Below are 14,787 nucleotides of genomic sequence, written 5' to 3'. Positions count from 1 at the left end.
GGAGTCAGGGTACCACTGTTTTCTACACTAAGCCTCTTTGAGTCAAAGTCTACCTTTAAATGCCCCTAGCAATGGACTGATGTCACTTCCTAGGAAAGACACTATCTCAGGATTAATTAACTACATTTTCCCTGATCCTTATCTATGACAATGTTCCATTCTGCTGACATCCTCCTTCACTGACAATTTTTTTCCACTCACTGACCTTTCATTCATTGCTATGTGTACTTCGTGGTGCACTCTGTTAATTATCTGCTAGTGAGGTTGCCTATTTTCCCTGAAACTTTAAAAAGTAGTTGCAACCTCACTGAATTTTTATCTGCTTTTAAGATAAGCTCTTCATCCCCACTACTAGTCAAATAGTATCTAGCTTCTCTAACAAGCAGATTAGGGCAATTTGTTCAAAACTTACAATAGAAGCTTTTTAAGTGAATATATATTCACTTACATAAAAATGACAATTTAGAATAAAGAATAATTTTCTTGGATCAGACTATAATTCTCTGTCCTAAGAAGCCCAAATTAGTTTCTATTCCAGCAAGAAATCATCCCTAGCATTCCTGAAGTTGAAACAACATTAGAGTTGGAGTAATTGGATTCTACAGTGTGAATCTGTAGAAAGAATAAGATACAGAACCCCAGAAATCCTAAATCACTTAGAGCTGGAGAGGAAATGAGAAATGTAATCCAAATCCCCTATGTCACAGATGAGAAATGGAGACTCACGAAGTCAGACAGTAGTGGTCAGAAGGTCCATTTGTTTGAATCTTGGTTCTGCTTTATAAATTATTTGCACTTTTAAATTTAAATGTGCATATCTCTGTGATCTTGGACAAAGTACTGGACTTCCTGGTCCTCAAAAAATCTTACCTCTAAAATGAGAGGGTTGGATAAGAAATGATTTCTAAGATCCTTTCTTTAAATCTATAATCGGATAATTTCAATATTATCAGTCATGTTTTATAATCTATTGTTTACTGTGCCATGGGACTAAAAATCTGCTTACAAAAGCTCCTCCTGCCCAGGATTTAACTTTCCACTACTATGCCTTAAATTGTCCTTATATATTTAGGTTTGGGACCAGCTTAGACCCATAGCCCAAACAGCTGGGTACGGACTCATGTGCTTTCCCAAAAGAGATCTATAAGCAGTGTCATCTGGACCACAAGATTTAGAACTAAAAGAGAGCTTGGGGATCTGTCAATTACATGCCAATGAGGTTGCCTATTTTCTTTGAAACCTTAAAAAGTAATTTTAGCCTCACTGAATTTTATCTGCCTTTCAGAAATACTCCCCATCCCCACTATTAGCCAAATAACATCTAGCTCCTCTAAGAAGCAGATTGAGGCAATTTGTTCAGAATTTACAATAGAATATTTTATATTATAAATATAGAAATATATATATATACAAATATGTATTATTGTAAATATTACTAATAACCAGGCCCCAAACTCCAAGTGTTCTTTTTTTTTTTTTTAAAGATCTTGCCTGCTACTGTTGTTTGTTTAGGGAAATGAATAATAACAATAGATAATGTTTATAAAATGCCTATTATGTACCAGGCACTATGCTAAGTGCTTATAATTATGAACTCATTTGATCCTCACAACAACCCTGGGAGGTAGTTATTATTCCCATTTTACAGATTTTACAGGTTTTTAATCATGTGGGCCAAGCCTAGATCTGCAGAGGAAGGAGCTGGGATAAAGAAATAAGGGAATCAGATTTGGAAATGGAAAGTACATGTATTCCACTCCCTTTATTTTAGACCTAAGGGAAAGTGGGTACGTGTGTTATTCAAAGTCACACAGGAGATAAGTAGCAAATCTGGGATGCAAACCCAGAATTCTCTGTCTCCAAACCCAGTGCTTTTTCTGTAACATCACAACACCGGCAGGAGGAGAGACAGATGCAGGTTGCTGAGCGATACTTGACTGATAATCACCAAGATGACAGTACAAGTGCCATAAGGTTTTTATAGGGATTGTGACTGGGTTCCTAAGGGGAGAAGCAAGGAATGTCACTCATCAAAAAGAGAGCTTCTAACTATTTCTCTGCTAATTAGATTCTGATGTAATTCTTTATAAGACTTTTGATTAAAATTGTCTTGTATTTAAATACAGCCAGATGGTATAATGGATACAGAATGCAGCTTGGAAGCAAAAAGACTCCTTTTCCTGAGTTCAAATCTTGTGTCAGACACTTCTTAGCTGTGTTGATTCTGGGCAAGTCACTCAACCCTGTTTACCTCAGTATTCTCATCTGTAAAATAAGCTGGAGAAGGAAATGGCAGACCACTCCAATATCTTTGTCACAAAAAATCCAAAAGGGGTCAGGAAGAGTTGGAATCAACTCAAATGACTCAACAACAAACTACCGATACTTGAAGGGGAACTAAAGACTTTAGTGGTCTTTAAATAAAAATAGGATAAAATCAGAGGTTTCCAGGGTTTCCCACATAGAGTAATTATTTAGCCAGAGGAGTTGTTAAGATGCCTTTAAGACTTAAGTTGTTCTCCATAAATCTAAAGTTGTGGTTCTGAGCCACAGATTAGGCATAAATATTCATGACCCATTTTACTACTCCTATTTAAAGAAGGCAGGGAATTGTTTAGGGGAGAGAAGAGTAAGTAGAATTGCTAATTAAATCTGTCACTTTTATTTCATTTTCTTTAGCTATTTTTTGTCTTTAAAAAAAAAATAAATTACATGGTGTCTTGAGTCTTGAAGTTTACTAGTATTATTGTAATACTATTTAACATACTATTGATAATCTATAATTCCCACTCTTTGGTACTTTACTATTTTTTTTTCCATAATGACAGCTAGATGGTACAATGGAAAGAGTTCTGGGCTTGGAGTCAGAAAAACCTGAGCCCAGATGCAGTCGCTGGCATTTGCTAGTTGTGTGACGCTAGGCAAGCCCCTTTACCACTATATGCCTCAGTCTCCTCATTTGTGAAATGGAAATAACAACAGCAGCAACCTAATAATAATACCAACTTCCCAAGGTTGTGAGAATAAAATGAGATATTTATAAAGTATTTTATAAGCCTTAAATTCACTACATTTATGCTACTGTTGATATTGTTCTCTTCTTTTTATTCCTTTCATTTCTTCCTTTCTCCCTGTCTTAGATGTTTTAGTGATAATGAATCAATAAACAAATATTTATTAACAGCTCTACTATGTGCTAAGCATTGGGTGATATAAAGATACAAAGAATGAAATAATCCCTATTCTCAAGAAATTTATATTCCCTACTCCAGCTCACTTACACTGTGTCTTTCTGCTAACGTAAGTATATAAATATTTCTGACTCAAGCTCACAACAATTCCATTATAAACTGTCTAATTAGGTGAACAACAGTTCTAAAATCATTACAATTCATATATTCCTCTTGGACAAAACAGGGATCTTTGCCAGTTTTCCATTATAAAAGTTTTATATTGAAGTTGAAAAGACTAATGTCACCAAATTACTGTTCTTTATATTCTTGAGGCACAATAAAAGTGGGATAGGAATTGACCTCATGGATTGTTAATTAATTTCAATTTTAAATAAAGTTTGGCAAGTCACTACAGTGTTAAAGAAAAGGTTCCAAACTGAACTAAATTTATTCTTCCTCATCAAGACGACATTGTATCGATAGTTACAGCAAGTATCCCTTGGGAAGAAATATAGGCTATTTACTATAATGGAATTCTTTGCTTACATGGTAAACTGATGACTAAATGGAATTCTTTTTTCCTTGCCATAGTAAAACAAGTTCTTCTTGGTACAATTTATTTGGACTTCATACAACATGTACACGTTCAACTCCTTATCATCCCTTGAATATGAAGTTATTAATTTATGGATGGTTTATCATCCCTCATTTTTGTTCAAAACAACTATTTTAAGGCCAAAATAAATTAATATTAAATGTCTTCAGGGCATTTACTTCATTGTATTTTAATATTACTGTAATTTAGCTCAAATAAACAGAAAGGCACATTTTGATATTGAGCACTTTCCCATAAGACATTATGTTGGCTCTGTTTATACAAAGGAAACTTCCAATCCTTAATCACTTACACAATTCCACTTTCTCATATCTTTTAATTTTTCAGAAGACTAGACTTGTTGATTTTGTTGGAAGAGCACTAAATAATAATAAATAAAATAAGCAATAAATGCCTCTTATGCATCAGGTACCTTGCTAAGTACGGAGTTAAAAATATAAAAATGAGATAGTTCTTGCTCTCATGAGGCTTATATTCTACTACAATGATACAACAGAAAATGCCAAATAAAAGCAGAGTACTTTTGTGGGTGAGAGAAGGGTGAAGGACACAGGAATATCAAGTAGGGAAATCAGGAATGATTTCTTGAACCAAGTAGCATTTTCTGATACTTGAATGAGTTCTGAAAAACAAAGGGGAAGAGGGAGGGCCTTCTAGGCATGAGGAAGGCAGTATACAGAGAACTGCAATTAAGCCAATTTGGCTTAGAGAAATAATTATAATCTGCCTAGAAATGCCAGAACCAAATTATGAAAAGCTTAATTGCCAAGCAGATGAGTCTATTTCCTGACAGAAGCAACAGGAAGCCATTGGAACATCTCAAACAGGAGAGTGATGTGGTGAGAGTTACACTCTAGAAATACCATTTACTCATGTCTCATCTGGATGCACTAGTTTGGGACTTTTCCACCATGCCCAAGGAAGCTCATTATTGGGATAACTTCATCATCCGGTAAAAACCCTGCATTAGCCTCAGTAATCTACCTCATCAAGTATCCTCAGCCTCTCTGATTGGATGTTGGAGCCATGAATTCCAAAAATGATGGTATCTTCTCCAAGACTCCTTCCCATCCCCATTTTTCTATTTCATTTTGTGTTTTGTCCTCCCCATTCGACTAGAAACCAACGGAAGCCAGGGATTGTCTTTTTTTTTTTGCACATCTATGTCTAAAGAGTAGGTACTTAATGAAGGCTTACTGATTAATATCAATCTGACAGTTGTATGGAAGATTAGAAAGGGGAGAAACAAGATGCAGAAAGACTAGTTAGGAGGTTATTGTAAATGTTGAGGGCCTGAAGTGGGATGGTTTGGATTTGAATCATAAGAGAAAGGGGCAGATGTGAGCTATGGAAGAGATTTTAATTTACTTTAAAATTTGGCAACTGATTTATTGATAGAATCTACAAGATTTGGCAACTGATTTATGGAAGGAGAGAGAGAATAAGTGAGGAGTTAAGAATCTCTTTTGGGTAAGAAAGTTACATAGCTAAAAACCAGAGAAACAATAAAATTGGGGAGGGGTGTGCAAATTAAGGAGAAAATATAATGGGTTCACTTCCAGATACATTGCATTTTGGATGTCTATGGGATATCCAGTGAAGATGTGATCACCCATCCAGGTGATGAGAGATGGGAGATAAGGCTACATATACCGATCTGGAAGTTATCTGCATAGAGATTCTACTTGTCAGACAAGTAAAAACAAAAATGTGACAGGAAAAGCCAGTCAGGAGGATATCCAGAAGTAGGAGATGGCCAATCCACCAATTAATCAACCAACCATTTTAATATGGAAGTGTTTTTAAAAGGATTGCACATGTTTAACATATAAGCTTGCTTGCTTGAACAGGGAGGTGAGGGAGGGAGAAAAAATGTTAAGCCTTACAAAAATGAACATTGAAAATTATCTTTACATGTAAGTGGAAAAATAAAATACTATTGAGAGAGGAAAAGGGCATTGAATACAAAAGAAAGAAAGAGAGATTCAGACAAAAATAATTTTGGGAGGAGACACTGACATTGATGGTGGAGCTAGGAATTAGGAAAAATCTCAAATGGGAGGGAGCTTTGAAAGACTCTAAAAGACAGAGATAAAGATGGATTGATATATATAATTTGCTGAAAAAGGAGATAAAATGGAGTGTATGAAGAAGAATTAGAAGGCCTGTGTTAGTGAAGCTTAAAGTTTAAGAGAAGCAATATCTCAAAAGCCTGGAAAGGTGGGTTGAAGGTAACGTTCTGAAGCACTTTGAAAGACAAAGAGGAATTTAATCCCAGAGATAAGAGACAAATACTGAAATGCATTAAACAGGAGAATTACATAGTTGGATCCATATTTGTGCAATTATACGATATTACTATAAAACAGAATTGCCTTAACCTACAAATGAAAAGTACTGCAAAAATATGAAATAGTTATTTGAGCCCCTATTATGTGTAAGACACTGTCCTGGGTGTCTTGGAGGTTCCTGGCCTCAAGGAGTTTAAAATTTAATCAAGGAAACAAGGTAGAAACAAGTCATAGATAAACAATGACATAAGATTTAGATAATAGTTTAGGAAAACAATGTCCAAGATATTACAAGTTGGTACATGAATATTTGCCAAATAAATTAGATATGCAATAATTACCATAAAAAGTTCAAAGAGCACTGGTCAGGTAAGGTTTGATAGAAAAGGTAGAATGTGAACTTTAGGACCGTCAAGATTTAGAGATGGTGAAGATATTTATTCATGGATAAAAGCGAGGTCATCTCTGATATCAAATGGTAAGAATAAAATCAAAGATCCAGGATGGCTGCAATGAATGATCAATAAGGGAGTAGCAGGAGTTAAGGCTGTAAATGTAGTTTAGAACATGTTTCACTTGATAGGCAAAGGTTCTTTTCTGTTACCCCTGGACTGCTCAAGCATTGTCAAGTTCTTTTGGAACACAGCCACCCTTGGCAAGGCGCTGGGGAAGTGTTAACCTCTCTCAGCAAAAATAGATCACTACTACAACTTTTCCAAATACAGCAGTCCTGCGTCTGGCACCTGCAGAGTTCTGGGTCTGTCCCTTACTGAGTACTGAAATGCAATCAAGATTAACCCACCCAGATCCTCACACAACTGGATTCTGCTATCTCCAACCAGCTCCCAGCAACAATGCTTCTCATCAGCAAAGCTCCCAGCAAACAACTGCAGTCCGTCTTTCCCCTTCTCATCCCCTCTTTTTAAAGGTGTGCAACACAGCTCGAAAGAGAAAGAGTACTCCCTTTTCAAGCTATGAATGGTGACAAAGAACAATATAGCCTTTCTTCAGAGAATGATCCTGAAGCAAAGCAAAACCTCTTCCAGTCAGCATAGCTCCTAAGCAAAGCGGTCAGAGACCTTTTCTATCTCTGCTCCCTCAGCTTGAAGCCAATGCTGCTCTATCTTATTGTAATCTGTGTTCTGGCTATCTCGGCTGGGTAACTGGATATCTTGCCTCTGCTCTGATGCCTCTTCTCAGGGACCAACCCCTAACATGAGATGAAAAACTCTCAATTTTATCAATTATGGAACAGGCAGACATCTCACAAAGTTTCCCATGGTCCACAAAAAAAAGCCTTTGCCTTATAGTTTCCCAGCTCTATCCTTCAAAACTCTGAAATCATATGGAAAGGAACTGATGGACCAGTTCAATGCAGTACACATTTATTAAAAGCCTACAATGTGCCACGTACTATGCTATAAACACTGGGGATACAAAAAGAAGCAAAAAACCATCCCTGTCCTCAAGGAGCTTATACTCTAATAGGGAGAGGAAACAAGCAAACTAGTGTGCAAGAACAAACTATATACAGGGGAAAGAGGAAATAATGAAAAGAGGGAAAGCATTGGAATTAAGAGGGATTAGGAAAGGCTTCCAGATGCAGGTGGGATTTTAGTTGGGACTAACTAGTGGTGTGATCCTGGGCAAGTCACTTAACCCCAATTGCCTCAGGGGAAAAAAAAAGGAAATCAGGTAATTCACATAGGGCATTCCAGGTATGGAGCACTGACAGAGAAAAATAGCTGAGAGATGCAGTGTATTGTTTGTGGAACAGTGTACAGTTTGTGGAAAGGCTTTGAATGTCAAACAGAGCATTTGTATTGGATCCTGGAAGCAACAGGAAGCCTCTGGAGTTTATTGAATTGGGAATGGGGAGGAGTATTTGATATGATCAGACCTGTATTCTAGAAAAATCACTAATGGCTGAAAGGACGTTGGATTGAAATGGGGAAAGATTTAATGCAAGTAGACCCAGCAGACTGCCCTGTGGCTATATTTATGCTCAGTAAGAACAGTATTCTTGCTCCTGGGCTGCTTTCAAACAGGTCAGCTCTAATACATTAAATATGAAAAACAGTTTTCTGCCAGATCTGTTATTCTTCTCACAAAGTGTCTTTTTCCCCCGTCCCCTCCACCAAATATAATTTCAATATAGAAAAAGAAACTGTGTCTTATCCCTACTAATTTGTTTTTTTTTTAAATACTCATGATCAAGAGGCATAAAGCTTCTGCATAATCTAAATTTATGGGTCTTCTCCTGAGATATACTTTCCTACACATTTCTCCTGATTCTCACCTTTCCCCACCTTTACATTGAAGTTATCAAGTATTATAGTATATACCGATTTGGTTTGGAGAATGTTTTCAGCTTTTTCATAGAATTTCTTTATTCCTTTGTCCTCAGAAACTAGTATTATGGAGTAAATTGCAATATGCTGATATCCTTGCAAATACTAATAATTAATACTATATATATGAGGCACAAATTTCCTATGAAATCACATTGCTTTGGGGCATAGGATAAAACCCACTTTGCCACCATCACTGCAGAATAGATAGGAGGACACATAGAAATCAGGGTCATTTTTAAATTTTTATTTCACGAGTTGCCATGGCAAAAAAGAAAGAAAACAGACTTTCACAAAGTACTAATATGAAACCTCATGAAGCTGTGGAGATGATTCTAGGTTATGGTAGCAGAGAAGAAGCTTTGGTAGGTGCTACCATACTGGAAATACTTTCAGTATGATCCTGGTTTCAAACTGAGCCAATGATTAATCATTGAAAGAAGTCCATCACCAAGAGGACCACCATCTAGAAATGATTTTTTTTTTTGACTATGGCAAACTATGAATCAAATGCAAATATCCTACTAAATAAAGCAATTATATTTTCATTCTATGAGGTAAATTATTCTCTTTTGTTATAAACTTCTCTTCATTTGTGACTTTTTTCTCTGTATTTTTATAATTTGTCATACGTTTTACATGTGTAGATAATGACTATCTCACATATCTAGCACTTTTTGTCCTGAAAAATCTCAAAGTATCTTGCAAATATAAATTAAAGAGCAAATTACACAAAGGGAACACTTTAGCTGTGTTATTAAAAGCAATGAAAAAATCCAATCATACTAGTGGATGGTCTTTTTTTAACTGTTTAAAAAAAAACAACACATTGTAATGCAGCAGATAGAAGGCAGGGCCTGGAGTTAGGAAGACTCATCTATTTGAGTTCACAATATAGCCTCAAACACTTAGTAGCTGTATAACTCTGGATAAGATACTTTATCCTGGGTGCCTCAGTTTCCTCATCTGTAAAAGGAGCTGGAGAAGTAAATGACAAATCACGCCAGTATCTTTGCCAAGAAAATCCTAAATGGGGGTCACAAAGTTGGATACGACTGAAAATTACTGAACAACAACAAAATTTCTTATGGAAAGACAAATTTTTAATGTAAAAATTAAAAATAAAAACAAGAGCTCTAACTAAAACTGATGGCTTAAATAATGGATCATCTCCAGCAACTTTGCTATTTCCTCTAACTATTGATGTAGATATTTCTTTCCATGCTGATCCATTTTTTCTTTTACCCAAATAGGATAGTATCACACTTGTTCTTATGCCCTAATTCCTTACCATGTGATTTAACTGATCTAATTTTAGCATATGAATATATTGTCCAGAGTTATCACAGACATCTTTCACACCATGCCTTCCCATCTATCCCAGTTCTCTGTTTGTAGAAAAGATGTATGTTCAGTCATTTTTCAAGCTTGTCTGACTCTTTGTAACCCTGTTTGGGATATTCTTGACAAAAATACTAGAATGGTTTGCTATTTTCTTCACCAGCTAATTTGACAGAATGAGGAAATTGAGGCAGAGTTAAGTGACTTGCCCAGAGTCACATGGCTAATGTCTGAAACTAGATTTGAATTCATGAAGATGAATCTCCCTTTTGCCAAGACCACTGCTGTATCCACTATGCTGGCTTTGAAGAAAAAAGGTCATCTTTGACAGGTCAGAGGCACAGGTAGCTAAAGATATATTTTTGATAACTGTGAACAGATGAAAGTTTCTGTCTGCTTATGGATGCTGCACTTGTTCCCAAAGGGGAGAGGAATCATTAACAGATGCTGAGATGGAGATATTGTAAATAAACTTATATACAGGGAACTGCTGAAGATGCTTCCTCTATGAAGAGGTAAATGACTGCTTGATAAGCTGTTAAATCCATCACAGATACATGTGAAAAGATTTCAGACAAAAACCAGAGTACATTTAGGATAATCTCTGCTCACTTACAGGAATGATTCTTACAAATCGGGTATCCGGAGATGCTGGCTGTAGCCAGCCGGAGATGTAGAACCATCCTTACTCAGCATAATGTTGAATATTAGCCAGTTTTAATCACACCTACCAAAGAGGGTGTATCAATTTTTAATATCTAGTCCTTTATTATCTCAGAAAGTTCTTCTGGCAACACAGTGGCCCTCTGCATCCTAGTGATTTAATGCCTCACCATCAGGGCAGAAAGAATTTGAACACTGTAATAATTTCTCAGCTCTGGATTTTGAAGTTTTCTTGACTGATATAGAAACAAGATGAGATCATAGCACAAGCAGCAGGCATGAGCATAGTCCCAAAGAGAAAACAAAATGAAACAAAACTTTTCTTTCTTTGACAACAAGGAAGGAAGAGACGGGGGACTCACTGAATATGATTTTTTTTAAAGTTGTTTTTCAGAGAACTTGAGAATAGAGAAGTTATTCAAGCTTACTTGCTATCAATTTAACAGTTTTTACACAAATGTTTATGATTAATGCTCCTTTTTTTGAAAACTGAAGATGAATATTTAGGAATCAAATAACAGAACTGGCTTTAAATTCTCACCTTCTAATGGGATAGGGAATGGGATTAAACTTGTGATTTCATTAATACAGGGTGGTCTTACGCAAGGAAAGTCCCTCTATTAATGCAAAAGTACCTTTTCTGTGACTAATAGTCTTAAAAATTTGCCTAGAGCAATCACAGATGAAGAGATGTACCCAGGATTAATAGTCAATACTGTCAAATATGCAACATAAATTCAGGATAAAGATTAGCTCTTTATCCAATTTGCCATGGCTGCCTCTAAAGAAGTAAAATAAAAAGTTTAAAATTAAGATTCTCCCAACAACACTATTAAAATCAATTATACATTACAACATGGATGAGACAAGTCAGTTGATACCACTGATAAAATCAGACGGAATCAGAAAAACCTGAATTCCGATCTTCTATCAAATACTTACTAGCTATATAATGTAGTCTCTTTCAGCCTCAGTTTCCTCATCTGTACAATAGGGATAGCAATAGCATCTACCTCACAGGGTTCTCAAGGATCAAGTAAGATAACCAATGAAAACCCATTTTGTAAACCTTAAGCCCTAAGTAAATTCTCGCTATTATTATCACCAATTTGAGATACCTCCCTCTCTCTCAACATGTTGACAATAATCCATTCCTCTTTCTATTTCAAATTACTCTCACACATCCTCTGCTGGGGACCTATCCTATCCAGTCTTTCTTCCTTTATCTTCCTTATCCTTCCATGGATACCAGTGAAGGACCCAGTCTACTCTTTATCTGTTTATCCTGTTCTCTCATTCATGACCCACTTTCATTTTTTTGGATGTCATTTTTTTTTTCTGTTTGCATTTTGTTTGCATTAACATTGATACCTGTTTCTAGCCTATGTATTTCTATTGCCTTTGGCATTATTGAACAAGGTCCAAAATAGGAAATAATATATAATCTAAAAATGGGCAGCTAGGTGGCACAGTGGATAGAGTGGATAAGTCCTAGGCTTGGACTTAAAAAGACTCATTTTCATGAATTCAAATCTAGGTTCAGTCATTTATTAGTGATGTAATCCTGGGCAAGTCAGTTAATGCTGTTTGCCTCAGTTTCCTCATCTGTAAAATGAGCTGGAGAAGGAAATAGCAAACACTCCAGTTATCTCTCCCAAGAAAACCCTAAATGGGGTCACGAAGCATCAGAAAACAATTGAAACGACAATACTCTAAAAAGTGTCAGGAAGGAAGCCTAGCACAAAGTCCAAAGACAAGGATTTCTATAGATTCTGAAGTCCGCCAGGTGCTTTGGATGGTACCCAGCCCTGAGCTGATTATATCAAATCCTAGAATGTTGCAAAGGCTCCTAAATGAGGTCTATAATCATCAAAAGAGCTTGACTAGTAACAATAATCCACACAGGGAAAACCAAATAGATAAGAAATGTTTCTTGTTTAATCCATTTATTTCCAAACTTTTCTGCACTCCCATCAGTAAAAATATTCTCAGAATAATTCCCAATATTTATCTACTAATTTATAAATTAGATACATATGCTAATATTTATGTGTAATATACATTGTTAAAGGATTCAAAAAAAGATTAAACAATATTTGATCATTGATTCAACAGAGAAATACTTGAATTTATTGAGTTAGGGGGCTGACTTAATATGATTTATACTTTAGGAAAATCACTTAGACCTGGGTAGAAGGGAGAGAGATTTGAGACCCAATAGGAAGCTACTGTAATTGTTCAAATGAGAGGTAACGATAACTTGAGCTAGAGTGATGGTCAGACAAATAGCTAGAAGGGATATTTGTGAGAGGAGTTGTAGAGAGAAACAACAAGATTCAGCAACTGACTAAATATCTAAGGTAAAGAAGAATGAAGAATTGAGGATGACAAAAGTTATCAACTTGGGTAACTGGAAAATACAGCAGTCCCCTTAACTGTATGAAAAAGTTTAGAAAAAGGGTAGGTTGAAGGAAGAGCATGGAGAATGAAACAAAATCTGGGATTTGTAATAACATACCTGTGAATTCTCATACTATAGATAACTGTCCCCTTGGAGGGAAAAAAAGGAATGAAAAAGGACTCTTACTGATAGCTAGGTACTATAGTGAATAGAGTATGGCAGGGCCCAGAATCAGGAAGAAGACTCATCTTTCTTAATTCAAATCTTTCCTTAAATATTTGTGTATGACCCTGAACAAGTCATTTAACCCTGTTTGCCTCAACTTCCTCAGCTATAAAATGAGCTGGAGAAGGACATGGTAAACCACTTCAGTATCTTTGCCAAGAAAATCCCAAGTAGGGTCATTGATACAACTGAAAAATGAACAAATGGCTGAACAACAACAAACAACAGAACCCTTAGTGATTAGTAATCCCTAGCATAGAACCAAATCTCCGCTTTAGCCACAAGGGAACGAGTAGATTCCAGACAGGGAAGATTTTAATGGCCCTGAACAGCTGCTGGGCTAAGTCCCTGATCAGAAGTTGGACTTGAAGTGCCCTTAGGATCCAACTACATCCGTCAGAGTCCTGACTTTGGAGAATGTCTAGATTATGACATAACTCTGAGTAGAACAATCAACTTGGACAGATTCGACAGATAGCCAGGCAATATGTTGGCCTTAGAATAGCTGGCTTTAGTAGAGAGCAAGTTAAGGTTTGCAAAGCACTTTATAAGTTAGTTAAATGTAAAAAATAAGAAAGTGTGCAGATTGCATCTGGGAAATTGTACAGTTTTTGTTTACAACCATCTTAAGATGTTTTGTGAAAAACCAAAAAACATCTTTTAAATACATTCTTCTTTTTGGTTGGTGACCTGGTTCTAAGAAGTCAACTATGATGGATAACATTTATGTACCACTTTGAGGTTTGCAAAATAATTTACGTATATCACCTCATTTGACTCTTACCACAATGCATGCTTTTTTCCCAGATGAAAAAACTGAGATAGAAGTTATGTGACTGCCCAGGTTCACACAGCTAATAAATTGCTGAGACAGGATTTAAACTCAGATCTTCTTGGTTACAACTCTAACCCTCACTCTACAATGTCACCTAGGAGCCTCAGTCTCCGAGGAATCAAAACTCCAGGTCACTCAACTGAGTGACTGCATATTCAATAAGGAATGACCTCAACCAGTCAGACCTCTCATCAGAACTCTAGGTATCTTCCAATTCTCCTTTTCTCCATGTGAATATCAGTAAGGAAGTGCCTTCCATGAAATATGGAGAGTAGTTAGTAGACACACACACACACACACACACAAAATCAGCCATAATAATAAAGCAAAAAAGTCCCCCAAATTATACAGAGGAAACACACACATACACAATCATTCCCTATAATAATGTGAAAACCAGTACTCAAAATTATATAGAGGAAACAGACACACAGATATAAAAAACACACAGACATACACCCCTTCATACCCCTTTTGAATAGATTCCCTTTTTTAAAAATTTCTGCAACTGGCGCTAAAATTACCTTGGATCTATTCTCAACTACAAATTTATGAAATATTTTCTAGTTCTTATTCTATTCTTGTACCTGTACAGATCCACTGATGGGAGACCATCAGTGAGGTATAACAGAGGGACTGAGGGATAGGGATAGGCATGAGATCCCAATAGAAGAAGTAAATTCAGGAGGAAAGGAACATAAATTGGATTAAGATGGAGTCTTCAGTTTGATCAATGTGGCAATCACGTATTTTAGCACACAACTAATGAGTTAAAAAAGAACCCATTTGGAAGAATGACAATATTCAGTTTACACAAAGCAATCAATATAGATTTAAGGTGCACTTCAAAGTCATAAGTAAATCATTTAAAAATAGCTTGTTTTTATTGTA

General features: G+C 36.1%; 1 protein-coding gene across 1 annotated transcript in view; it reads right to left on the bottom strand.

Annotated features, from left to right (window-relative positions):
* Positions 1–14,787, bottom strand: part of DUSP16 (dual specificity phosphatase 16) — a 101,637-nt gene that overhangs the window by 32,721 nt on the left and 54,129 nt on the right. The gene's annotated exons all lie outside the window — the stretch shown is intronic.

The sequence above is a fragment of the Antechinus flavipes genome, chromosome 5, assembly GCF_016432865.1.
Source record: "Antechinus flavipes isolate AdamAnt ecotype Samford, QLD, Australia chromosome 5, AdamAnt_v2, whole genome shotgun sequence".
In the NCBI taxonomy this organism is placed as follows: domain Eukaryota; kingdom Metazoa; phylum Chordata; class Mammalia; order Dasyuromorphia; family Dasyuridae; genus Antechinus; species Antechinus flavipes.
The sequence above is the reverse complement of the archived record's forward strand: the minus strand, read 5'-3'. Positions and strand labels throughout refer to the sequence as shown.